Raw genomic sequence first — 26,442 nt, 5'->3', positions numbered from 1 at the left:
ATTTTTCTGGTTCCAATACAGATATATCTGAGGTGGATTCATGTATGACAGCAATTACATACTGCAAACTATTTCAGAAAAACATGTTTTAACAGAAAAAATAAAGAAGGAAAAAAGCTGTAAAGTAATTGAAACTACAAAGGTAATGCTGGCAAGGAAAAATTAATTACCCAGTGTAGAACCTGAGCAGGGCAGCTCTGATTAACAGGACTCTCTGGTGAAACCTGCTGTGGGAAAGTTAATCAGTGTTAGGGGCAGGATCTGGGTGTGTCACACTCTGGCAGCCCAAAATATCCAAACTGAATTTCAGGGCTGGGTTGCAGCACTGATTTGGGCTATGAAGGTGGAGGGAATGACACCACCAATTAGTGATCCATAAATTCCACTCCCTACAGATGTGATGGGTGTCCCTCATCAGTTCTACTAACAAGGTAAAGGCTGACTTGGCTTGGAAATCATGATGAGACCATAACTCAAGGAGATGTGACAGCAGGTTGTCATTTTATGTATTTTTCATATGCTTTTGGCTCCTTCTTCAGCCTCTGCTCATCACTGCCAACACAACTACAGTTCCTGAAAGAATGAGTGTCTCTTCATAACTTTGGCTACATTTCCCTTATACTGCTGTGTTGGAACTTTGGATATTTCTTGCATTTTTATTTGGGACATAATCTTTAAACCACATCCCAGACAAACAGTCTTGAAATACTACCCCAAAAATGCAACTTTCCCTAAAGAAACTGAAAAGAATCTATGTGTGTTTGTATGTTTGTGTGCTCCTTTCTGCTTTGTGCTGAAAGAGTAGAAACCTACTTCCTACCCCAGCAAAAATGGTAATGCCACTGAGTGATTTTCTGTTTTGATGGGATTTGTCCCCTCCAAACAAGCAGGTGAAAAAAAGGCAGCCCAAATGAAGCGGCAACTTGCTGCCTCTTTCTGATTAGGATGGCTCTGCTGGGATGCTGTGCTCTCTTCTCTGGGAGGAAGAGACTTGCAGGAAGAGCAGGGATAAACCCTGTTTTCCCTTCAGGGCATGAGCACTCACACCAGACCCAGGGCCAAGTAATTTTTTGCTGACAGTTCCTGTGGCCAAGGATCTGGAGAAGGATCTGCTTTGAAAGAAAAGAATTCTCTTCATGGCTGGATCTGAAATAGAAGGGCTGTGTCCTCCTACTGCAACAATCTTGCTATTATATCACTGCCAACACAACTACATCCAAAAAACAAACCACAAAGCCCAAAACATTCATACAAAAACTCAGTTCATTTTCCATGATGCAGAACATGAGAATGTACCCAGTGATGTCATCACAGAAGTTTGCTAAAATATGAGTGTTGAATTTCTGGTAAATTGAAATTCTGGTAAGGAGGGCTAGGCAGGATGAAACACAAGGGAATGAAGGTGTTGCTATGGGGGCCCAGGCTACAGAGAATGTTGATTTTAAAATATTACCTATCCTACTGAAAATACAGCGAGATGATAGCCACAAGAACTTTTCAGGGGAAGGTCTTTCTCAGGCCCAAATTTTGACTTTTGTCTGGCTTAATTTTATCTCAGAGAAAGTATAGATGGAATTCCTTAGGAAACACAGGGGCATCAGCTCTTTGGCTGAGATATTTGTAGAAAACAGACCAAAGCAGTGGGAAGAGCTGCATGAGATGGAAAATGGGAGGGAAAAATAGCAGTAAAATATGCTTTGTGACCATCAAGATGAATAACTCACCCCCCCACCCACAAGTGAGGGGTAATGACTTCAGGGCCATCCATTCCAAGGGGAACAATTAATTCCCATGAGTAAAAACATTAATGAAGACATAAAATAAAATAAAAAGTACAGCCCTGTCAAATTCTGTATTAAAACATAAGCGCCATGTGCTCCACCAAGCTTGGAGCTAAAGTTAGTAGTCTTTTATCCAGTCTACCCCAATAATGTCAATATAATGGGAAATACTGTTTTTTCCTTTCCTATGTTATAGTTCACACACATCTACAATCCTGTGGTAAATTATAGCTGGAGGAAATGGAGTAAGAAATCACCTCTCAGTCTCTCTGACATTATGAAGTAAATTCAGCAGGGAGACTAACACACACACAAAAAATCCTATACCCAAAAAGCACCTAAAAGCTATCCACATTTTTTTTCAGAAATAATATTTTGTTAGAAGAAAAATATGTCAGCAAGATAGTGTAAACTAAGCAAATATTTAATTAATTGCCTATTTTGTTATGAAGGCTTGGTAACAACAATAAAAAATAATCTGAAGTTTAATATATGAGGGGTTTTAGTTTTTAGGCAACCTTTATTTCATCCTCCTCCCCAGACTTTTGATATTGCTGTTTTTCTGCACAAAGACTTTGCAACCTTACCTTGGGGATTCTGTACTGGTCCTCCCAAAATTGAGAGGAAAGCAAAGAGAGTTAAAATAAAAAGAAAAAAAAAAAAAAAAAAAGAAGAGACATAAGGACAGAAATACCAGTCAAGAGAGGGTCAGGAGAGGGGTAAGATGAATGGTACAGATGTACATTAATCCCATGTTTTAATCTCTGTACTGTGAACTTGTCAGTGAGGCACATTTGCATAGAAAGAAGGTTTCACTTGCAAAATCACTTTAATTTTAGCTTTAAACTGACAGCCTGTGGAACAACCTTGGGAGCAATACCAACCTCGCTTGGCAATGACTTTTTATCTTTACACAGAGCAGAAAGAGCTGCTTAACCAGCAGCTGTTGTGATGAAGCTTGACCGAATGCAAATGGAAATTTGCCTTGCCCAGTTTGCCTGTGAGTGTGAAAGAATTCCCCACCTTGTGCACTCCAGTAAGGATACATTGGGTTTTACATCAGTTGGCTGGAAAATATTTGGTGTGAGAGTTGTGTCCCCTTTTCCCCTTTCCTTGCAACTGGAGCCTTACCTCTTTACACATCTTTTCATGACAAAGAACGTTATCCTGGAAATCACAAATCTCCTCTTTCATTTCCCAAATGGAAGTCTAGGAGTGGGTAACACGTTTGGCCTTGCTCCTCATGGCTGTAATCCAAAGGTGTGGCCCAGAGAATGCTCCCATATAAAATATCAAATTTCAATGGATCCTCTTGTTTCTTGAAGGAAACTCTCTCTCCCCCAAGCTCTTGTTTCTCCCCTGCCTCAATCTTTGAAAAGGTGTCCTGCCAAGTGCCTTCCCTGGGATGAGATCTCTTACATAATGACAGCTGGCACCATAGAGGGTTTAAAAAAGAAATATAAATATAAGAATCACAGAGGAATCTGACACTTTAATGGATATTAAAATTATTAAAAATAATTTTATAGTGGCAGACTGGATAAATTCCGTGTTATTCAGTGGGCTCGCACTGGCAAATTTTGAAGTCAGCAGGAATTTTTCATGCCCCAAAAAGTTATGATTTCTTTACTTCTGAAGGAAATTTCATATTTTTGCCATTTAATAAAAATGTTTTGTTGGAAAAGCAATTTTAGTTGGTACCATATTGAACTGTAATTAAAGATTTACAATCCTATTAAAAGGTAATGCTGTAGTTAATCCTTAATAATAACACATTTCATAAAAGTTCAGTGTTACGCACAAAGCTGAGTAGTTGATGCCTCCTGCAAAATATTTGCTGGATTTTCCAAGAGTCAGCAGAGTGCACTGCTACAGCTCTCCTTCAAATGATCTATACAATGTATACCACTGTGGAAGTGGTCCAGAAAACTCTAAATATTCCAAGTTTTTTATGACCTATGTATTTATGCCAATGCCTATTTTTCCATCTTGATTTTGAAGGACTAGCACACAAATAACCCCACTTCATTTCATAGAGCTTTTTTGAGGTGAGAGAATTATCAGATTACCTCATAGTGACTTGTTTAATTGTGGAATGAATGGAATTATAGCATTCAAAATAAAAGGAGATTAAATAAATTCTAATATGATGCATGAACCAGGGGGAAAAAACCCCAACAATATCCTGTAAAAATAGCACAGTTGTAACTTTAGTAAATTTAAATAAGAATTAAATCTACCACAAGCCTTGGACTGAACAAGAATAAGTGTTTAGTTGCCTTCTTGTTATCATATTTCAAATACAATTGAATTTGTTAGAAATTATATTATGCAAGACAAATTATAGATGTGACTGAAGTGTGCTAAATTATCTATTTACACACATTTTTAGGAAAAAACCAAAACAACTCTGTGGGCCATATATGAATCCAAAACAGCTTTCATTTTTTTTGCTATGCAAAGCTCCTTTTTCACTTCAGATGATGTAATGTTGGTTCAATTCTGCTTTAAGAACTTTTGTTGAAATTCAGCCTAAACCTCAAGCAATGTGGAAGCTAAAAACATTCCACATAAGTGGCTGACGCAAATATTGCAGATTATTTTTTTTAAAATATATGGTTATGCAAAGTTGTTTTGGCCATTATTCTACAAACAACAAGCCCTTAGAGTGCAGAAAGGGAAGGAGCTGCTGCATTTTCTTCAGCTCCAGAAAAGGTGGGGACCAAAGCCAGTGCTAAATTGTGGTAGCAACAAAATTCTTGAGATTACCTTTGTGTAACATCTTTCTTAACCTTTTCCTGTGCTTCAGGGCACCTCATGCACATCAAATAATTCATAAACCACTTCTCTCTCTTTGCATTTTTTGTTGTAAATGCAGTGGTCAGTGTGACTTTTGTCTGCAGCTGGGTTTAGGGAGGTGAGGGGGTTTCTTGCTTATCTACCCCAAATGTAGCCAAAGCAGCCACAGGAACATGAGGAGCCTTTGGTTTTGGTTACTTTGTTTTTTCTCCCTAAAAAAAAGCTCCCAGTTTCTGCACCATCCCTTGAGGACTTTCTGCTCCCTGTTTTAGTACGAGAAAACAGAATTGCTCCTACAGCTGGTCCGCCCTGGGAAGCCATGCTGGAAGGGATATGAGATTTTCCAGGATTACCTATAGAGAATTTAAGACTGTGCCCTCGGTGTCCATTCTATTTTATCCACACAGGTACAACAGAATGTGCTGCTTGCTTCATTTCCCTCCTGAGCCTCAGCCCAGCCATTTGTGCCCTGAGGTAAGAGCGAGGAGAGATTGCTCCCTGGCTGTGTTTTATCTCACAGAGTGGGACACAGGAGCTGAGAGTCACTTAAAAACAAATGGATGGCCATGCAAATAAGGTGTCTGCCTAGGAAATTGAATAGTTGGGATTTTTTTCCAGTTTATACTCATTATTTGCAGTCTCTTCTGAACAAAAGTGATGCTAAAGTGATATCTTAACAGAGATAAGGAATGCTGACAGCTCCAGCATGGTGTTTCCTTCATCCTCTGGACTGTGATTTCCAGAGAAGTGAAATGCTGCTCTGACTAAAGAGGAGATGCAGCAGGTTTGGTTTTTTGTGAGAGAGACTCTGCTCTGCTCCTTTGTCCTCTGAAGGCATTTCAGGCATGGGTGGCACCTGCAGTGAAAACAGGCTTAGTGCAGGGGAGTCAATGCCTAACTCAGTGCCAAAATAAGTATATTTTATAAGGAAAACATTTGCAAATACTTCAGTCTCTCTGTTCTTCTCAGAATATGGATTTGTTTCCTTCTCTGCAGTAATTTTTCAGCCATTTTAAGTTTGTTTCCTCCTTAGCTGTGGAAAGCAATGCTTTCTTCTGAGGTGTTCAAGCATTTCTTGATAATACTCCTAAGAAGCATTTGGAAAGGCAAACCAGATCTAATTAGCATTTTAGCTTAAGATAATTGGTACAGAGCAAAGGCCTGCCATGATACTTGCCAGGTCAGAGATTATTACACCTTCTCAAACTCCTTAAAAATAGCCCTCCTCAAAAATTGCTGCAGCAGGTTTGTCAAAATTGTCTCAGAATTCAGGTGGATACTCATGTGGGTAAAACAGTACCTAAAATATGACATCTCCTGGCTTATGACACTGAACATAAGATTGGTATTTACACCTTAACTTGCAGTAAATAGAAACCTTCTCATAAAGTCTTGTCTCCATCTTAAACTGTCTCTAAAATAAAGGCCTGATATTTGTCTTCAGAGGGAAATACAAGAAAATTCCCAACTTTTTCAAGCATTTTTTTCATTTGGGATAATTCGTCTGTCTTCATTTCCACAGTACACAAATGGCCACCTAATTCACTTGTGAAATGCTAAAATCTTAGTCCACAGGAACTAGGTTATTGTCTAAAATTCCATCACAGTTTCTGACACATTATTGCAGGCTAATTTTTTTTCATGTGAAAGAATAATTCTTTTTGACAAATTTAAATTATTGCTTTCAATTTAATTATGTATGCTTATCTACTATAATTACAAAACAAAAGGAAAATTGCATTTCCTGTAGGTCCTTTTTCCCCCCCTCTTTTCTTAGTGCCTTGATTATATGTCTTTTTATTGGTTTCAATGGAAAATTAATATCAGGATGACCAGACATGATGAGAACTGCACTCTATCATAGTACCATTAGAATATAATATAGATAGATATAGATATTTCATATAATGATGATGAAATAATCCTTTTTTGTGGAGGTTTTGGAAATGCTCCTCAGTCTTGTCTGTTATGCAATTTTCAAATATTGCCAGCACTTCTCTCCATTTTCCACAGCCCTTAAATATTATGACAACACTGGGAGTCACTTTCTGAGTGGAAAATATTTGCAATAATGAAATGTTGGCAATTGATTCCCATTTAGATAGCTTTTTATTCATTTTTTTTAATGTGAAAATCTCTTTAAGCTTGAGATGAAAAGAATGTTTCAAAATTCCAGTCTGTTAACCATATTGCTTTTACAATGTAGAAACCATCAGACCACACCCTTGATACTAAATACATTTAATTTAGCTGTGGACATATTTTTATTTCAATGTATCTGTAGCAAACACAAAAGAAAAAAAAAATCCATCGTTGAAATATTAGTTTTCTAAGCTCACAAAATTAAGTGACTTTATAAATCACCCAGAACTACTGAACAAGTAATGTTGGAAATGCCCTCTCAAAACTTATCAGTCCATGCTCCCTAATAAATCAGAGATTACCTACTTTAATAGAAACTTCAGGTTTGCTTGTTCTGGTTGAGGTTAGGAAATGGCTGACCCCAGTTTCTCATTAGCAGCTAGTTCAGAGTTCAGGTAAAAGAATCAGCCAAAAGTTGAAATATTCACCTCAGAACCTGGAGTAATTATTTTTCTAAAAATATAATTTTCTTGAAGAAGTTTCATTTTCTGCCTTTCTGAGTTTTTTTGTTGAGTTTTTTTAACTCTTCCTGTCTCTCATCTGATCTAGCAACTAAAACCCTTTGAAGTAAAATAAAAACAGGAAAGAATTAAGACATTTCAACAAGTGGAAACACTTTTGATGACCACACTTGAAGGCAAACTCCTTATACCTTAATTATATTAACAACATTAGTAAAATCTCACTGAGGATAAAAAATAAAGCAAATCAGTGACCTATTTAATATAGGATTTTCAATAGTCGGGATGGAATTAGCTTGTGGTCCCAGATCTCTCCCAGTTTGAGCATTAGGTGAATAACTCAATTTTCCCGGACACACAGACTCAGCCACACCTCTGTACCTTCAACTGAGCACCATGGAATGGATTTGGACAAATTACCTCAAAAAAAAATGATCAATCCTCAATTCCATCAGTAATTATAATCTTGGTTAAATATTTGGAAGTTTCAACAAATTTCCTCCTTGGATTCTTCCAGATTCTGGCCTCTTCTTGTCCATTAGCATCTCGAGAACTGTTGTAGATGGAAAAAAAAAAAGATATATTTTTATAAGTGGGGTTCATGTAAATAAAACTCACTGAAGTCTTTTAAATTCTTATTGAAACAGGTGATTAATTTATTAACACACAGCACTGGCAATCTGTGTCCAGAACTAAAAGGCGTGGTTGTCTAGGTGTGAAGGTAATAGGAAAGAATCCTTATCTTCTAAATGTTGCCCATCATTTTTTAAAGACAACTTTGAGTGGCAGATGTCAGAAAAATATTTAATTTTTAGCAAAAACCATTTTCCTTGCATGGTCATCACACAACATCACATTCTTCAGTTATAAGTACAGGACTTCCATTTGAATAAAGCAGTTCTTTAATTAAATGGGAAAATATTTAAATATATTAATCAAAGAACATGGAGGGGTTTATTTTTTTATTTTTTTTTAATTTGCAAATCAGATTGAGGTCTAAGGGAATTCTGTTTTAGTACACTGCACAAAACCTCATGGACTCAGTGAGAGATATCTCACAAAGGATAAAGATTCTCAATTCTTGGGGCAGCTTAGAAAAATCTTATTATCGATCATTTTTAGGAAAAAGAAGACAAGAATAAATCTGCAGCAACTTCTATCTAAAATGAATAATCACTTTACAGCTTGTCCTGAAACAAGATATTTTTGAGTTGATTCAGACTGACATGTTCTCATGTTTAATGTCCCTCCTCATCCTATTGATAAGGTGACGATATCCCTGACTGCTCACATCCATCACAGCTGAGGATGTGCTGTGGCTCTGCTTGAAATCAGCACTGAGAGGCAAAGTCAGTGTGAAATGCCTCTTCTATCACCAAGCTGGGGGCTGGAGATTTACTATCTTCTTGCTCAAAAAGCAGATCAATGCCCTTAAAACACCCCATGCTCCCCCCCAAAAATCCTGAAGCAGAGCAGTGACCCTCCTGCTCTTTCCATCCTCTGTGAACAGTGGCTCAGCTGCACTCAGAGCTTCCAGTAGCACTTTTCCTGCTGGAAGGAATAAGATTAATGTGTCCTTACAAAGAGACCATGAGGATCTGCTTGCAGACAGGGCCAGGGACTTACAGTTAGGGGGGCAGCAGCAGAAAGCATCAGTTCTAGAAAATGTTACCAGTTGACATGCACAGGTGCTCAGCCAAGGCCATTTTAAATATCTGAACTTGGAGGAAAGAACAAAGGCTTCATAGAATTATGAATAGTGTTTTGTTATATAAGAGAGGAAAAAAAGGGGGTGCATATTAGAGAGGGGCATAGAGGCAATTTGGGAAGTCTGTACCTTCTGAGTACCTCGGCCAGTGGGGGAAAGAAGAGGGTGATGCAGATGGGAAATTAGGATAAAAAGTGAGCTGCATCCCCCAACAATTTGAGAGATTCCACAGCCTCTTCCTTTATTTGAATAAAGTTCCAGGATTCCTCTGTCTCCTTTTTGGACACAAACCTCCGGGGTTGTGAATTTCTCCACACACTGCCACAAAAGGGATTTTGAATGGCAAAAAATTGGATTTTGAGATCCCTGATTTGCAGAAATGACAGGCAGAGCTTGTCTGTGATCTGACACCTGCCTGATGCTCATTGCCTGGCACAGCAGTCTCAGAAAAACCCTGGGAAGGGAGACATGAAATCCATTTGCTGTGTCTGAGCAGGTCTTTCTGCTTTCTCCCAGCTGCTCGTTCCCAGCAGGGCAGCCCTCCTGGATGAACAGCACGTGGAGGATGATTGGTGCATCTGGTTCTGCAAAAGGGTTGTTCAAAAAGTTTAGAACATATAAGGATTTAAACTCATTTGAGGCCTCTATATTCCTCCTTTATCCCTTCTGACACTTCCATACAGCTCCAGCAGATGAGAGTGGCAGGACAATCCTTGTGCTGTCAGCCCAGGCCTGATTCCCCCTGAGATGGATGCACTCCCACTTGGAATCCCCCAGCACTGCTCAGAAATACTGTCCCTGGGAAAAGACAAGAGCCACGGCAGCGTTCCTCTGTTTCCAAATTACAGGATAAATTAAAAAGATTATTATTAATATTTAATGGAGAGTAACTGGGCACCCAAAAGATATAAAAGAGAATGAAATAGGATGCAAGGTAGAAATAATGATGTACTGGAAATAAGGAGTGAAATGAATTGCCTATAAGAAGATAGAAGCTTGAAAATAAGGTCTATAATTCTTGTTCAATAACGTTAATGAAAATTATTAAAATTGATGAAAGCAGCCATCATGTCAAGCAGTTACTCCTGGATAATTATTTTTTCCTCTTCAGCCACCCTCTTTCCCATTTTATCTTTAAGTTTTCAAGCCTTCTGGCAGGACTGAGCCACCCAGTTCAATTTCTGCCCAGCCTGTGAACTCCATGTAAGTGTCACCACGCAGCTGGGGTTATGGCACTTCATTTGGAAGCTGTTGAGACTTGATTCTGGCAGTTTTACTTCAAAAATGGGTTAAACTGGAGGTGAAGAATGTCTTTAGGGTGTTTTTTTCTAAGCTGAAGACTAGACAAAGTTCATAACACTGAGTAATGTTAAAAACTGTATTTTCAAGGAGAAGAACTCAGCTTTGTCATAAAACAGAAAGGTGGAAGAGTGTTGACCTGAGTGGGCTTTGTAGAGGAAGAGGAAAACTCAATATTAACTCCTGCCATGTCGTCTCGGTGGCTTTTGCAGCAGCAAACTACCCATAAATAAAAATTAATACAAAATGCCCTAAATATCTCAACATCCTCTGTTGGCTTCCTTTTAATAAATATATGATGAATTTAAACCTTTTGGAATACATAATGCAATTCTCCACTGCTGACTTGATAAAATTGTATTCTCTGTTTTCAGAAAAGAAAGAGACAATTGGCCAACACTGAGGCCAAGATATTATTATATAACAGTAATAAAAAGTGCTTTGTTCTCTGAGGCTTGAAATACCTGACTGAACTGAGATAATCAGGTTTTCTATAGCTGCCCCAAGAACTGAGAATCTTTATCCTTTGTGGCAAGTCCATGAGGCTTTTTAATGTGTTGATTGTTTCTCCCTTTTCCAGGGCTTGCTACAGGTGTTTCTTCTTTCTTTTCCTTTTCCTGCTCCTGTTCACTCCAGAGCTCTTAGATCTCTGATAGGTTTTATTTTGTAAATATGACACTTGTGCCTAATTTCCAGTCTTGGATTTCAGAAAAGTGCAGCACCAGCTTGTAGTTTCAAAATAAATACAGTGGCAGCCAGCCACTGTAATCAAATGAATATTTTTACTAGCAGGGTACATTACAATTCAGCTCTAGAACATTTCTCTCACTGAACTCGAGAATTGGTTGGAGCTGAATATATGAAACTGTTAAAAGCCCATTTCAATAAAACACTGGCAGGGGTCCCAAGCCAAAGCCCAGGGATGTCAATGAGGGACGTTTTCTTGGCTTTAGTGCACTGCATGGTTGGCTTTAGAGAAACAGAGGTTTTTTTCCAATTACGTTAAAGCAATTCTGAGATGGTCGTTTACTTTTCGATAAAATCAGTCTTCCATGGCTGGTAACAAAGCTCACAGGTGAGTGCATGACCACCCACAGGTTGTAAGAGAAAACAAGGCCACATGTCAGGCTAATAATGAGCAATGTAAAGTACGTCACAATTCATTAAAGATCCATTACTTAGAAATAAAAAAATAAATTAAAAAAAACCCAAAAGAACAAAAAACCCAAAATAAAACAAACAAACAAACAAACCCAAACAAACAAACAAAAAACCCCCTAAAAACAGCAAAGACCAGAAAATAGTAAGAAGATTGCATGTCAGAAAGTATTTCCAGAGTATTTTGGCAATTACAGGAGATGCTTATATGGAAATGGTAGACAAATTATGTATTTTCAATTTTCTCTCTTCTATTTGGGCAGCAGCACATTAGAAGAATGCCAAAACAGGTCTGCCTTGAGAATTCTTCTCTTATCCCCAGTGACCCCTATTCTGCAAACTGATATCACAGAACGGCTTGAGTTTTCATTCCAGCACCCCTGCCATAGGCAGAGACAAATTCCACTATCCCAGGGTGCTCCAAGCACCATCCAACCTGGCCTTGAACATTTCCAGGGATGGGGCATCCACAACTTCTCTGGGCAACCTGCGCCAGGGCCTCACCAGCATTTCTTCCATTAGTTTAAATCTCTCCTCTTTTAATTCAAAACATACTGACATTTTGGTTAAAAGAACCCAACCCAGGTTTGTGTTAAACCAGAGAATGAATCCTCATATTCTGAAGGTTTGTGACTCATTTCTGCAGCAGAAAAGAGCCCCATCCAAAAGTGCAGGTAGTTAGAACTGCCAAGAACAAACCACCAAAGTATGGATCTGTTGTGCTGACTGATTAATACAACCTATACAATTTTAATACCATTTTATAGCCTTTTGAGGGTAGTTTGATCTGCAGAATATAAATATAAATATAAATGTGCTCAGGAATATAAAAATCCTTCATTTTGAGTTGTAGATTCCAGCCCATGTAGTCTCTATGCCCAGCAAGGTTCATGGTTAGTGTTGTGTTTATGAAGGTCTGTCACAGTTTATGCAGAAGGCTGCAAATAATGATGGTACCAACTGCTTTCATCTGCTTTCCTTCATGTGAAAGGCATAAAAGCAAAAGTTACTGTATTACTGCTGTCAATACAGCTTACATTGCATGTCCAGAAACAGAGGAAGAACCCCCTTTGTTGGTTGTACTACGAGCCAGGGAATTTTGCATTTTTCCTCATTGTCCCCTGGTGGGGAGACTGTGATAAAAATGGAAATACAGCTGGAAAGACTGTATTGCCTCAGCATCAGCTTTTCTGACATGAACTCAATGTTTCAAACTTATTACACAGGAAGGTGAAAGCCTTTTGGGTACTGCACCTTAAAAATTTCACAGGCAGGTTTATCCTGCCCCATCAGGCTTGGCAGGTACTTGTAGCAGGTTATCTCTTTTACTGAGATAAAACCATCCCAAAGGGTCATTTGGACTGCCTAGGAATTAATTTACAATGCCATTTGACTTATGGAGTGTATTTAATTATGAAGGTGCTTTCTGTGTTTTGGGGATATATTTTCAAAGCATTTTTCTAAGTGTTTCATCTGTGGGTTTTGGATGGGTGGAATCCTGCTTATGACTTCAAATATCACCTCTTTTCACATATGCCCAGGCCTATGGACAAGGCAGGCCAAGGCTGCAGCCCTACTGACACCCCACACATCCTGAGCTGCAAAGAGAATTTGGGGTCCTGGTGCACACCAAGCTGCCATGAGGCAGCAGTGAGCCTGGGTGAGGAGCATTGGACAAGATGAGCTGCAGATGTCCCTTCCAACCTCAGCCAGTATGTGATTCTGTGGTATTGCAGGTCTCTAAAAGACCTATTTTAGATCTGCATTTTTCCTCAAGCACCCACAAAGATTCTTTAGATGCTTTCCAGATCACCACACTTTTTCCTGCTGTGTGAATGCAAATCTTGAATATAGAGGAGGAGCATGAAGAGAGATCTCAGACTGATGCCTCAGCTTTTAGCTTTTATATTTTTCAGATTCTGTGCTATTTAGCGTGTAGTTCTGTGCTTCATATTAGGGGATGGTGAGCTCTCTGCACAGAGCAGGGAGACAAAACAATTCCTTCTCTAGCTGGGGACCAAGGACAAATGATCCAAATCTCAGGCCCAAGAGCATAAACAATGGCAGAATGAAGAGAGAAAAACAAGAAGGATGGGACTGCATGGGCTGAAGCTGTAACTGGACAATTAACTCCAATATGCAAATGAGCAGAACTTATAAAAAAATGAGAGACCTCCTGACCAGTCATCCATTTTTTGTGACCATTTTTGTTCATCTTGGGTGCAGCCCTGGCTGGGCTCTTGTGCTGCCCAAGGTGGATCCATGGAGGCCTTTAAATAAATCCCTGCTTTAACTTTAACTCTGTCTAGTCTCTGTTCTAGGTCAGCCTTCACAAGGCATCAAGACCAGCAGAGGAGCTGCCACACCCAACCTCACTGTATGTGAAGAGGTTCAGTAAAGCCAAAAATCATGGTCATAAAAATCCTTGCATATAAACTGTTTATCAATAAAGTTGCTTTGGGAATTTAAAGAACTTTGCCACAAAAGGAAGGATGCTCACCTTGCCAGCAAAACTCCCTAACTGTCTTGGAAATGATGCCCACTGAGATAATGAAGGGAATCAGACCAATCATTTGTTACCACACCCAAGGGCAGATCTCACAAGCCCAAGAGCTTTTGATATCTCTGTTTCTTTTAGACAGGCTAATATTTGAAGGAATATACAACAAATTTGTATAGCTACATGATGATTCCATAATGTCTTTTTAATGTCTTCTGTTGGAGATCAAATCTTCATGAGCCTTCAAGAAATCTATCACTGTCATGTAAATCAATCTGCTATGGAAATGGTGTCATTTCTCTTTATATTTCTACATTTTTTACCACTTCATCCAACACATTCCTGCCCCCGAGGCCAGACAGAAGTGTGATAGGAAGAGCAAGAAATTACTTGTTTCTCAGAATTCCCATTGCTTGAAAAAATGATTTGGTCTTTCTGTGTTAAAGTTGGATCAGAGTGTTGACATTTTAAACTTATCTCATTGCTGATAGTGAGTTTAAAGGCAGATACTGGAACATGAAATATGATTTTGAGTTTAACACTAAAGGGCTATCACAAACTCCTTTTGAAAAATGGCTCCTTGGTTACAGTATGGGAAGGTGCAGACACATGGAAATTTACATGTGTGTCCTTTTGCATGTGGATATAATGTTATATGAACTTCTACAGTTCCTTTTCAGAGCTGAACACTGAGGACTATTTCCTTGTCTTTCAAAAAAGGAAAGATTAAAAAATAAACTTGAAGCTCTCAGGTGCTCACGACTTGCGTTTTTTAAAGCAAAGCAACATTGACAAAAGTTGCATATAAAGTCTTAAGCATTTACTTGCAATGACTCTTGGTTTTAATGTTCCTGAGTACTGCACCCACCCCAAACACGCTGCACAAAAATTTTTGCAGCGTGGTACAAACTGGATGTGCGGTATTTACAGCTTCCTTGCCCCCAAAGTTTACTCAGCTCAGGGGAGAGAACAGAGGGCAGCTGTGCTATGCCACATGTAATGAAACTGCACATGCAGATTTGAACACAGATCTTATTTTCAATAGAAAGAGATTTCAGTTTGCTCCTTTAGCGCCTCTTGATGAGCTCTAAGAACAACAGAAGACCTCTTCTCCTTTCCCTTGGCTTACTGCCCAGCAATTCTTGCTCACTCACAGCCCTGAAGACAGCTCTTGATTGTGTTTTGATGTTTCTGCTGACCTATTACTGTATTGACCGTGTGGCAGCCAAAACATGGATTTGTGTTCTCATTTTTTCCCTGCACTCCTTCCACTCAATCAAACAGGCACACAGACTTCCACCCAACAGGAGAATGCTTTTAAGCATTTTCCCATGCTGGTGCTCCTGGGACCAGTGTCATAGGAAATCTCTTTTTGCTGTACAAAACACAATTAGCTAACTGCTGAGACTCACTATTTTTTACCTCTTGGTTTGTTTTGCTTCTTCCCATCCTCAGAATACAACAGCCATATTGAGCCTTCTCACGGAAATTACAAAATATTATTTTTAAAAAATATTTCCTCTGTGGCAGCTCTTTCCATCCTGTGAAATATTTAGTGAGAGTGATGTAAAGTACTGGATTTTTGATTTGGAGTTAGTTGCTGGTGATGATTTTTTTTCATAGGGTGCAAAAGTCCATCTGAGTTAGCATCACGTGGCATTGCTTGCTGCAAAAACTACAGATCCAAAGATGTCTTCAAACACTTCTTATCCTGTTTTTTTTTTTTTTTTGTATGTGGGGGACACAAAATTAGATTGAAGTTTGCCCTCGGTCCCTTACACAGCATTAAAATCCCCAATGCCTTAAATTTTTAGCACCAGTTATGAAGCTTAAATTCCTAAGACTGTATCAACAGAATTACTTCCACTTCATAAAGACTTCATTGACCTGCCCTTACTTTAGCTTATTTTCCTCTCCATGTTTGAAACCATTTGTAATATACACCAGCCTGTATCAAAAGCCCTCTCAGCACCTGCCTTTTCTTCTGGGATCATATTAACCAGAGAGTACCACTGGTGGCACATCCATTTGGATGGAGGGGCTGCTGGCATGGGCTGGAGCTGAGCTATCTGTATCAAGCACTGGGTATATCAATTTTCACCTCTGCTACTGGTTTCCAGGGTGACCTTGACCAAAACCACTCAATCTTTTGGTTCCTGGGGTCTCTATCTGGACAGCACAAATTAATCCTGTTTTCTGTTCCTGTACTTTGATATCAATATGATATGGATACAGTAGATCTGATTTAGAGGATATTTTTGCCCTTGTTATATATATACACACACAAAATATACACACAAATGTCAATGCCCTCACATTATATATCTTCATTGGATGCTTTTTTTTTTTTTTGGAAGTCCCTCAAACAACTGCACCTTAAGCAGAGCCTCTGCATTGCCATTTCACCCCCAAGTGCTGAGATAAGGGAAAAATAAAAACAAACAAAAGAATATTTTGTGATACCATTAGATACCAAATTAAATTACCAGAGCTTCTTTTCTACAAGAGCAAGAACAGCAACTTGTTTGAAATATTATAGCAGCTGCAGTTGGTTAAAGGAGAGGCATGGTACCTTGTATTTCTACATTCTGGTATTAATTACCAAATATAGAAATAAGGGGTATAAATCATGATGATTAACAAATTCCTCTCAGGCTGATTTTTGTCAGAATTCAACAAACTTAAAACACAAAAATTGTCTACTTTGTTTTGTCTTCTTTTTCAATCCAGTGCACTGTAACAGTAGCAACCATAATTGTTAAGCAACAACTGCATTCCTAAAACCAAAATGAGGAATGTAGGTGCCTGAGCTATTTGATTTGGTATTAAATAAGAGCTATTTTCCAATCTTTTGAGTTATGGAATAAAAGAATCCAAACCAAAGCAAATAATAAAATACTGTGTCCCTTTTCCCAGATTTGACACCAATATTAGGAAGTTCATTTCCACCTGGCAACAGCAAAGATCCTTCAGCACAGGCTGAGAGCCTGATTTAACAGAAAGCTCTGTGGCTGTGAGCCTGAAATGTCACAAAAAAATGGGGCTCCAGGAAAATCTGTGTGCTCTGACAAAATCTCTGTGCTAAAGCAGACTGGTTTGAAACACTGTAAATATAAATACCCAGCTAATATTGTTGCCTGAGAAATACTCTCCTTGACAAGAATGAGGCTCAAGAAACTCTGAAAATATTAACCCAGAATTATGTAGCTGATGACTTTATATTTTAGCTTGGATTTGCCTCACATAGCTGCAAAATTCTCCCTTTTGCATCACAACCAGGCAAACTGGTGCTACTGCTTTGCAATACCCAGGTGACAAACAAAAACCAAAGCCCAATAATTTTCATGCAATTAGAAGAGAATACAAAATTTAGGGTAGGGACATTATGTGTTTACACCAAAAAAAGAGTACAGATATTATTCTTTCTTGTGTCCCAAAGCTGTCAAGGAACAATCCTGAGGTACCTGGCTATCAAATATTGTATCAATTGAAAAACAGAAAAAAACCCTCAAACCAAACTTTAAAAATATGTTCAATTTCAGCTTAAAACCCTTCACAAAAACTAGCTTGATATTTTAAAAACATAATTAAAGAATTTTGCTTTTTTAAATTAGAGATTGCCCTATTCTGGTAAGAGTTACAGCAATTATCACCATTTAGAAAAAATTATACTATAAATAAAGTGGTGTTGCTATCATAAAGATTTATGAAATCTTGATATGACTCCTGTGATATACTTTGAATCTGTTTCCCAAAGAATCTTTTCTATGCATTCTGGGTATCGTGAACTTCATTATGATACTACATGAATGTTCTTTATGATATTATTATAAAAAAATAGGTTTAGTGTGAGATAATGAAGTTCACGATACCCAGAGTAATTTGTAGCACTCATTATGGTTTGGACTGGTTCTTAATTGTGAGCCCACTGCAGAAATCCTAAAGACAGAATTTGATTAGCAGCCAGCAATAAAGTCTTCTCCAAATGAGGCACAGCATGCAGAAGGACTTGTCTGAATGCCAAATAATATTTTATTATAAGAAAATGTATTTGTGAAACATAGATTTTCTGGGATGAGTCCAGGCTGAAGGCTTTCCTCTGTGGGCTCAGAGATGGTACCAGAAGCACACACCAGATTGTGAAGTTAGACTTGCTCTGCCCTCCCTTTTGAAGAGACAACCAAAGCTTGAACATCTTAGTGGTTTTTTTCTGCTGGGCTCTGCTCTGTGATACCCAGCCAGAAGCCTTTCATGCTCTCAGTGAAGTTTGGCTCCCTCCTGTCACCTTTCAGTAGTGACTCCTGACTGATCCTCAAAGCTGTACCAAGTCACTTCTGCTTTGCCTGCCCCCTGCTCACCTTGGGCTGCTCCAGCTGCTGCTCATCACTGCTCCCTTTGTGGGTGACATGCCACAGGTACCAGGTGACAACCAGGGAGTCAGCCAGCCCACAGAGAAAGTCTGCATTTTATCAGCAATTATTTTAGAAAATGTTTTAGAAAATCAGAAAATGTTTTACAGAAGGACTCTCATGTAGGGGCAGCAGCACAAGCAAACTCAGGAGCTGCGCTCATTGGTGCTGCTCCTCCTTTACACAGAGTCTTTACACCTTGCCTCACCTTCTGTGTTCCTTCTCACTGCCCATTTTCAGTAATTACTTGTGCTCATTAGTGTTCCTTCTGGTATTTCACCCATTTAAAGTGTCTCTTACACTGGGTTATGCAAGGAGTTTAATCTCTGCTTTCCTTGCTGTGCATAAGAGGGAGGAAATATTCCCAACCCTCACATTAAGGCAGCCCCAGTTGGTGAATATCTCCTGCTAAAAACACACCCCAATGAAAATATTTTAGGAAAGATAATAGTTATAAAAAACACCCTGTGCCATTGTAAACATTTGGGATAGTTTACCCACATTAATGAATTTATTGTTTTTCTGTGCAGACCCAGTTCTTAAATTTTTCCCAGAAACACAGTGACATTGCAGCAAAGCTTGAAAAATAAAAATCGTTCCCTTTGGAAAGAAACTCCTCCTTTTTGCCATCTGTCTTCATCAGACTTCTCCTGGCCAGAAGCACTTAAAATAATTTCTCTAATAAAGCCCCTTGGGGAAGCCCTGTCTTATTGCATGTTTGCCCTTGAAGCCAGTCTGTTGGTGGTTTATAGAGAGCCAAATGAGCAGATGACACCCAAAGCGAAATTCTGCTTGTTCCCTCAAAGGTCAGCTCAGAAAAGAGAGCAACATCTTTGTTTGGGCACATGACCTGGGGACACAGGGACACCACAGTGGCAACTTCACTGCTGCCTTATGCTCCAACCATCTGGGGTGACCCAGGGTGATGGGTGTGGGACAGCACTTTCCTTCACTGAGAGTTTCTAACTTGGCCCATGCACTTTTGGAAAGGACTTTTCATTCCTGGAAAACAATATTTGCAATAACATAAGCTCTTATCACTGGTATCACCATCAAAGAGATGTGAAAGGGTTTGTGGCTGTTCACTGGGCATTCAGCTGCTTGGCCAATGCTGCTACATGCCCAGAGCAGAAGATGGAATGTGTCTCCTGAAAGTTCAGTCATTCATAGGCTATGATTCTAAAAGAGAATTTGAATGTCTAATGTTAGACACAGGGGACAATGTCAACTGGTTTTCTTTATATATTCACTCAGCTGTGGTTTATGGTTTTTAAAAAAAGCTTGTTATTTTTAAAAGGTTGTGCCATCCATGGTTTTTCAGAGTCACAAAATGCTTCCTACAAATGAGAGATTGCAGGTTCAATGAAGTAACTGAGAAGTTCTTTTAAATACAACTTTGTCCTATTTAGTTTCAGCTTTTTTTAAAAATGTTTTTTTAAATAAGCACTTGCACACTTGACAGGTGATTGGTTTATCATTTCAATTTTGATCCTACAGATATTGGATTCTATGAATCTCTTGTGAGCATTTTTGAGTCTTCTAGGATTGACAAGGAAACAAAGAGCTGCCCAAAGGGTAGAGATAAGACAAAACAGACTGCAAAGGATAGAAATCTGATGACCTAACTGCAAATACTGGAAATGTGAAATTCTTAAGATTCATTTTCTCTATCCCCAAGATTTATGCAATGATTAATCAGTGATATTTTAGAACACTTTCTGATGGGACAGTTTTTATGTTTTGAATTTCAAAATGGCATATTTCAACAACTATTTTTCTTCATTTTTTTTCAGAGATTTTCTCTATACCGTTAAGAGAATGTTTTGGTAATCTAGCTGGAAAAGGCTAGAAGAACATGGATAAACAGTAAAGGCAGGATTTAGGTCTTGACTTCATTAGTTTATCATTAATAAAGAGTGCATATATCAAGGACAAAATGGAATGTGGTGATCTGGATGAATCATGACCACCAATAAAAATGCTGTGAATATTACCAATTGATCTAGTTTTTATTTGAAAATATTTAATATTGAATCTACTATTCAATAGCAGGTCTACGATTTTCAGAGTGTCTGCAGCTGACGTTCTAGGTTTATAGTAAGTCACCCGAACCAGAAAATTAATGAAAAGAGTTCATGATTCAGCTCCACCACAACTATCTCACAGATGATTTGGTTTTTCAGAGTATTGCCTGAGAACATGCACTTGAGCTTCTGATGAGTGAGGAATAACTATTTGCTGTCATTTACAACAAAAGGAACATCAAAAGATATGGGGGATGTCAGGTTCAAAACAAACAAGCAAAGAAACAAATAAATAAACAAACAAACATCTCTTTTTCATACTGTGGATAATGAACTTCCTTGGGCACATGGGACACAGAGCTCTCCAGCAGCTCAACTGGCCTCAGCAGCTCCAGGCAGTGACCTGTTCTTCCCAGGACAGGGCAGTTTGAGGAACCCTTCCCATTTTCTGACACATAAAATCATCTCCCCTCCACCTGCTCCCCAAGCCTTTAGTGAAGAACTAAAAGAACAAACGGATGACTCCAGGAAAACAGAAAGTATGAGCTCTCAATACACAGATAATAAAGCATAAACTACTTTCCATTTTCAGATCATCAGAAGCTACTGTTAATTAATTGTAGGCTGCTCTGTAGGACTGCTAGCAGTTGGTTTAATCTATGTGAAAATCTCTGCTTTTTCCACATTGGCATCTCTTTGGAAGAACACTGATACCACAAGCTGCAATGACTCTTTCCTGAAATAATATAGTTTGGCTTAATAAAGGGCAATAAAATATCTAAATTAATCTTTTCATGCCAAATGCATAATTAACCCCATGGGAAACAAAAAGGGAAGTATTATACATTTGTTTAACAAGTTCTATCTTATTTAAAGAAGTAAATATATATTGCAGGTTTTCCAAAATAGGAAAAAAAATTTCTAAATTTCATCATTCTTGTAACTGTGAAACATTTGATCTCTTATGATTTTTTTAAATGTGTCAGAGATGGTATTGTGTAATATAATCCTGGGACACAATGTCCATGTATGTGCTCAGCTCTTCTATTTTTGAAAATAAAGTTGTTCCTGGGTTTTATGACATGCTGCACCATTCAGAAGCTCCATGGAGTTTTCCCACATCAGTCTGCATATTGCAATTCCTCAGGCCAAAATGCCATATCAGGTATTCAAGACATGTTGGGAAGGAGCTGTACCTTGTTGTTGCTGCCATCAGAAATGTGTAATGGAATTTTCCACTGCCTTTACAGACACAGAACTCCACAGATTTCGCTGGAATTGACACTATTATAGGCAACTTCATATGCACACAGGTATGATATTTATTAATTGTGAAGTCAGCTCTGCCAGCCACAGATTTAAAATTCTTCCAGTGAAAGGCAGGATCAGCTTTTTGACAGAAATCGTGTTCAGTCTTCATAAGAAAAGCCTTTAATGTGATGCCCATCAATTTGCTCATCTTTGGATTTCACTTCAAATATGAAAATATCAATCAAATATGAGAGATCTCCAGGGCTGCTTTGCATTTTGGAGCCTGAGGGAAGCCTCTCCTGATGTGGCTTTCTCACCTCAGCAGTGCAGTGCCTGATTTGTCATAAGAATTTTCATGGACTAAAATAACCACTTTATATAGATTGAGTAGCACCAGGGAAGAGAAAAGCCTGAGAAATAAATCAGATGTGAACATAATGGCATCTCAAAGGGTTTTGTAAAGACTCATTTTAACCTGGTGATTTAACAGAGTGGTAGGAAATAGGTGGGGAAAGGGGAAAGGCATAAAAGAAAATAAGGGGAATAAAGTACTTGACTGACTAAATGGTAACATGGAAGAAATACAAGCAGCTTTGGAGAGATCCTAGAGAGGACAGGCTTACTGAACCCAGGAAACCAATGGGCAGATCTTCCCTGAAGGAAGCTTTAAAGCTCTCTGGTGAAACAAACTCTCATGCAGTCATGCTTTCCAGGAACCTTCCTCATGACTTCATTCACAATGCTTGCTTTGCAGTTAACCTATTTCTTTTGCTGCATAAGCTGTGCTCACCTACAAATTTTACAAGTTTATCCTTGGTAATTTTCATTTTTTCCCTGATTTGAAATGCAGCAACAAATTGCTGAAATATATAACTGACTGCAAGGTAAGGAAAATAAGGAAAATATATAAGAAAAATTAAAGCCCAAAAGTTCTTTTTGGCCTGTAAAATATTCCAAGGATCTGTATTTTATAGTAGGTGACATAAGTGCCACAGAATGATGAAATCTGCTGGATGCTGAGGCCTAACATTTGCTTCATGATAAAGCCAACATTTTCCTACCACTTTGTTCTGAACAAATGTCTTTTCCTGTCTCTCAAAACTAAAGATTGCTGGTACCACTCATCTGTGTTTAATTCCTGAGATCCACCACCAGAAACACGTGTACTCACAGCAGTTGCCTCCCTTCTCCTCCACTGCTGGCTTATTCAGAAGGAATTACCTGAGCCCTCAAATCCAGATAAGCTGCTTTTAATAAGGAGCTAGAGAGGGGCAAATTCACCTCAAATGTCTTCATGAATGGTTGTTACATAGTAGAAAAGAAATGCTTTTCCATTTTACTTCTTCAAACAAAAGTAGGTATATCGTGATTTAAAAAAAAAAAAAAAAACAAAACAAAAAAAAAAAAAACCAGTCACTTTTAATTTAGAGGCCTATTTCAGGTTTCTTCCTTTCCCCTCTTCTCCTGTCCCCTCCCTTCTCCTTGTATTTAATATTCACTTGATTTTTCTTTCACCACATGGACATTTTTGGACAGGTGAGCAAAGGTATATGCTTAATTATTTAAAATCAAAGCCTTTAATAAACAAGAACAATGCCTTTAGCATCAAAATAAATGAAAAATGAGATGGGAAAGGCATCCATACTGATCTAGTCAGCAAAGGATTTCTTTGGTTGACTTTTTAGTCCTGATGAAGAATGAGACAAGACTACTTACATGATTTAAGTAAGCATTTCAGCAGACAGTAGACTTCCAAGTCAAATTTATCTCTTTTTAGTAGTTACATCTTTTAATAGGATGCTATTTGGAGCTAAACAAATAACTGGATCACTCAGTGTGGAGAAATCAGCAGCAGGTAGAAGGATTTTTGATTTCATGGAGAAGAAAGTGAGCTGGAGGAGCAACACTGAGGTTTTAGAGCATTAATGTGGTCAGTTCATGAGGCTGAACCCTGCAAATTGTCATTCAAATGGTCATTTAAATAATGCTTATCATTTAAAGCTTATAATTTAAGGTAAAGCTTACAATTTAAATTTAAGATACATGCACAGGTTTTTTTTTTTTCTGCCTTCTTTGGTTCTGTAGTTATATTTGCAAAGACAAAACTTCACACATTTTTTATGGTTTTGACTAGGGGTGTGTGGTTTATACATGTGGGGAATAATTTATATATTTTTTAAATTATATATTATTTTTGTAAATGATATAGATATAAATTCTGGAGTTGCATGTTAAAAAAAACCCTAAGAATTCTCTGTGATCATTGAAGCAAGGCAAGAATTATTAATATGAACAAGAGTATATAATTTAACAAAAAAGGCACAAAAGAGGAAAAGTAAAATATATAACACATTTCACAGAAGGGCAAAATCAGAGATAAATTTTTACCCCATTCTCAAAGTCACAGATTCTCAAGTTTTACAAACACAACCCTGCTTTACCTGAACTCTATTCTCCTTGAGGAAAAATATCATTATTAAAAACAAATGTAAAGAAAAAATTGAGGGAGTTTCAGTGACTTATGCAAGACCAGAGAAGAAGTCTAAGTCAGAATACACCAATATCTAGATGCTGCCAAAACCCTAAGAAGGTACTGCTATTTTAACTTCTCTCTTGCAGAGGGTGCCAAGGGTTTATGATCCATTGGAAAACTCATCCAGCTCCCAGGCTTTCCTTTCCTGCCATTTTAAAGTCTGAGCTCCTATAATATGATAGTTCTTATTATAAAAACACTGCTGAGCAGAAGGAATCCCAGATATGACATTTGATCAAAGCTGAGTGTCACAATGAGGGTCTCTTCATTTCTGCACAGCTGAAAGGCATTTGAAACAAGATTTTTTGATGGCCACCCAGAGGTTTAACCAAATGATTTCTTTTGAGTCTTCCGTCATGATTTTCATCCTCAGTATCTCAAATCACTTGAGCCAGAGGAAATATGTAAACTAGATAGCAGAATGTCAGAGGATAAAGGGAAAGAGAAGGTTACTGGAGAAACTTAGGTGCTCTAGTCAGTGAGAATAGTCTGCTTATAAAAAAATGGAGTTATAAAAGTATAAGTCCATTTACAGATATTCACAGAATGGGTGCAGCAGACTATGAATGATATTATCTTTTAAAGTAAATAATTATTTATAATAAAGAAATAAATTAAATATTTGCCATGCCATCTGTAATTAACCTCACCCTCTAAACTACCACCAGCAAAAGAATTCAGGCTGGTGGAGCCACCATCCCTGGAGGTGTTTATGAAACAACTGGATGTGGCACTTAGTGCTCTAGTCTGGCTGAAAAAGTTGTGATCAGTCAAATGCTGGGCTCAGTGACCTTAGAGGTCTTTTCTAACCTAAAAGATTCTGCAATTAAAATGTTTATTACTGCATAAGGATGCTTCCTGCTCTTTCAGAATAGCCTAAAGCTGTCAGAACACTTTTTTTACCATTACTGTTCATCACATTATTTAAGACTCCTCCCTCAAAAACCTGAGCTAGTAACACAACACTTCTTGTTATGTGCACACACCGACCATGCTGCTGGAACCTTCTCCAGCACCCACCTATCCTATTCTCCTCTGTTGAAAAAATGACAACAAATACCTTTGAACTGGGCTCTGCCACATCAGAAAGTCTAAGCCAGCATTTTGGGTGACTGGAGGACACACAAAATCAGGTCTCCATTATGGAACACGAGATATATTTTTACACAGCAACATTTATGTCTTCTATATATATGTTTAATAATATCAGCTGATTCTTTTTTACCCAGAAACCTGGACCTAATGATTAACTTTCTACTTTCACCAGCTTGAAAGAGCAGCCCGAGAGCCATTCTGCATCCCATGGCCTGAAAGGGACAAAGATTTGTTCAAAACCAGAACATTTTAATTTCAGAGAGGAAAAGGAAGAGCCAAAGTCTAACAGCAATAAGTAAAAAGGACATGCTCCAGTTTCCTTGAGGCAGCATAGGGCAAGGCAGTTTTTATGGGTCTGCTTCTTCAAAAGCTGCAGTAACAGTCAAATACTATAAAAAACTGTTCTATAAAAGGGGGGCTTCCCACATTTAAGTGCAAATTAAAGTTTTGTCTGCAGCGGCACTTTTTATAAAGGTGTAAGGAATGCCCAGCGAAGTAGGCAAGGGACCGAACATCACCAAGGGCTTTAAAAACTTTTCACAAGTCCCATATGGTGAGAAAAGCTCTTCTGACAGCACAAGTAAGAGGCAGACACTGAAAGAAACGAGTACAGATAGGATGTCTGATCCTGCATTTCTCAAAGGGGAAAACTCCCTTTGAAGTCCACAGGAATACGAGTAAGGATTGCAGCTCCTATCACATTTCTGTCATCCTCTATCATGCATCTAATTTAAAAAAGCACAAGTTTCATTTGAGAGGCTAATTCTCATCTTTCTTCCCCTCCTTATTCCATTTTCTCCTTTAGCAGCTATTTTCAGCCTAATTCAGCCACCTGTGAGATGTAACCGGATCATTCGGCAACCGCCACTCAATTATGAGAGGGAAATTGATGCAGGGGGAAATGGCACAATCTGAAGGCAGCGTTTATCCTTCAAAAGTTAAAAGACTGACACTCATCTGAAGCAGCCCCCACCCCAAAAGATGTGGCAGCAAAGTGAATTAAGGTATCAGGCAGCTCCTGGAGCTCTGGTGCTGGGGGCAGAGGAGCTGAGCTCAGGGGAGGCAGATACAGTGGGGACCCGAAGCAGGAGATGAGATTTTTGTGCAAAGACTGGTCCAGTGGACAGTTCTGAGGATTTTTGTGCCAAGCCTAGTCCAGATCAGATCCCTAGCTGATCATCTCCTCTGATAAAATGGAACATCAAGCTCATGGATCTTGATGGATTCAGGGACTAACTCGGTATTGAGTTTCCCAGCCTCACTGGGATTTGTGAGAGCACAG

The 26,442-nt window shown here is 38.5% G+C and overlaps 1 long non-coding RNA gene across 3 annotated transcripts in view; it reads right to left on the bottom strand.

Moving 5' to 3' along the window:
• LOC135295043 (uncharacterized) overlaps positions 1 to 26,442 on the bottom strand; it is a 332,142-nt gene that overhangs the window by 36,414 nt on the left and 269,286 nt on the right. For 2 of the 3 annotated variants that reach the window (XR_010357090.1, XR_010357091.1), the window contains exons 3-4: positions 7,604 to 7,736; positions 2,913 to 3,210 (exon numbers count right to left, since the gene is read on the bottom strand). This is a non-coding gene — a long non-coding RNA (uncharacterized LOC135295043). Of the gene's footprint in view, positions 1 to 2,912; positions 3,211 to 4,250; positions 5,668 to 7,603; positions 7,737 to 26,442 lie in introns of those variants that run through there. The other variant, XR_010357092.1, reaches the window with a different exon arrangement.

This window comes from Passer domesticus, chromosome 2 (genome assembly GCF_036417665.1).
Source record: "Passer domesticus isolate bPasDom1 chromosome 2, bPasDom1.hap1, whole genome shotgun sequence".
NCBI classification, from domain to species: domain Eukaryota; kingdom Metazoa; phylum Chordata; class Aves; order Passeriformes; family Passeridae; genus Passer; species Passer domesticus.
The sequence above is the reverse complement of the archived record's forward strand: the minus strand, read 5'-3'. Positions and strand labels throughout refer to the sequence as shown.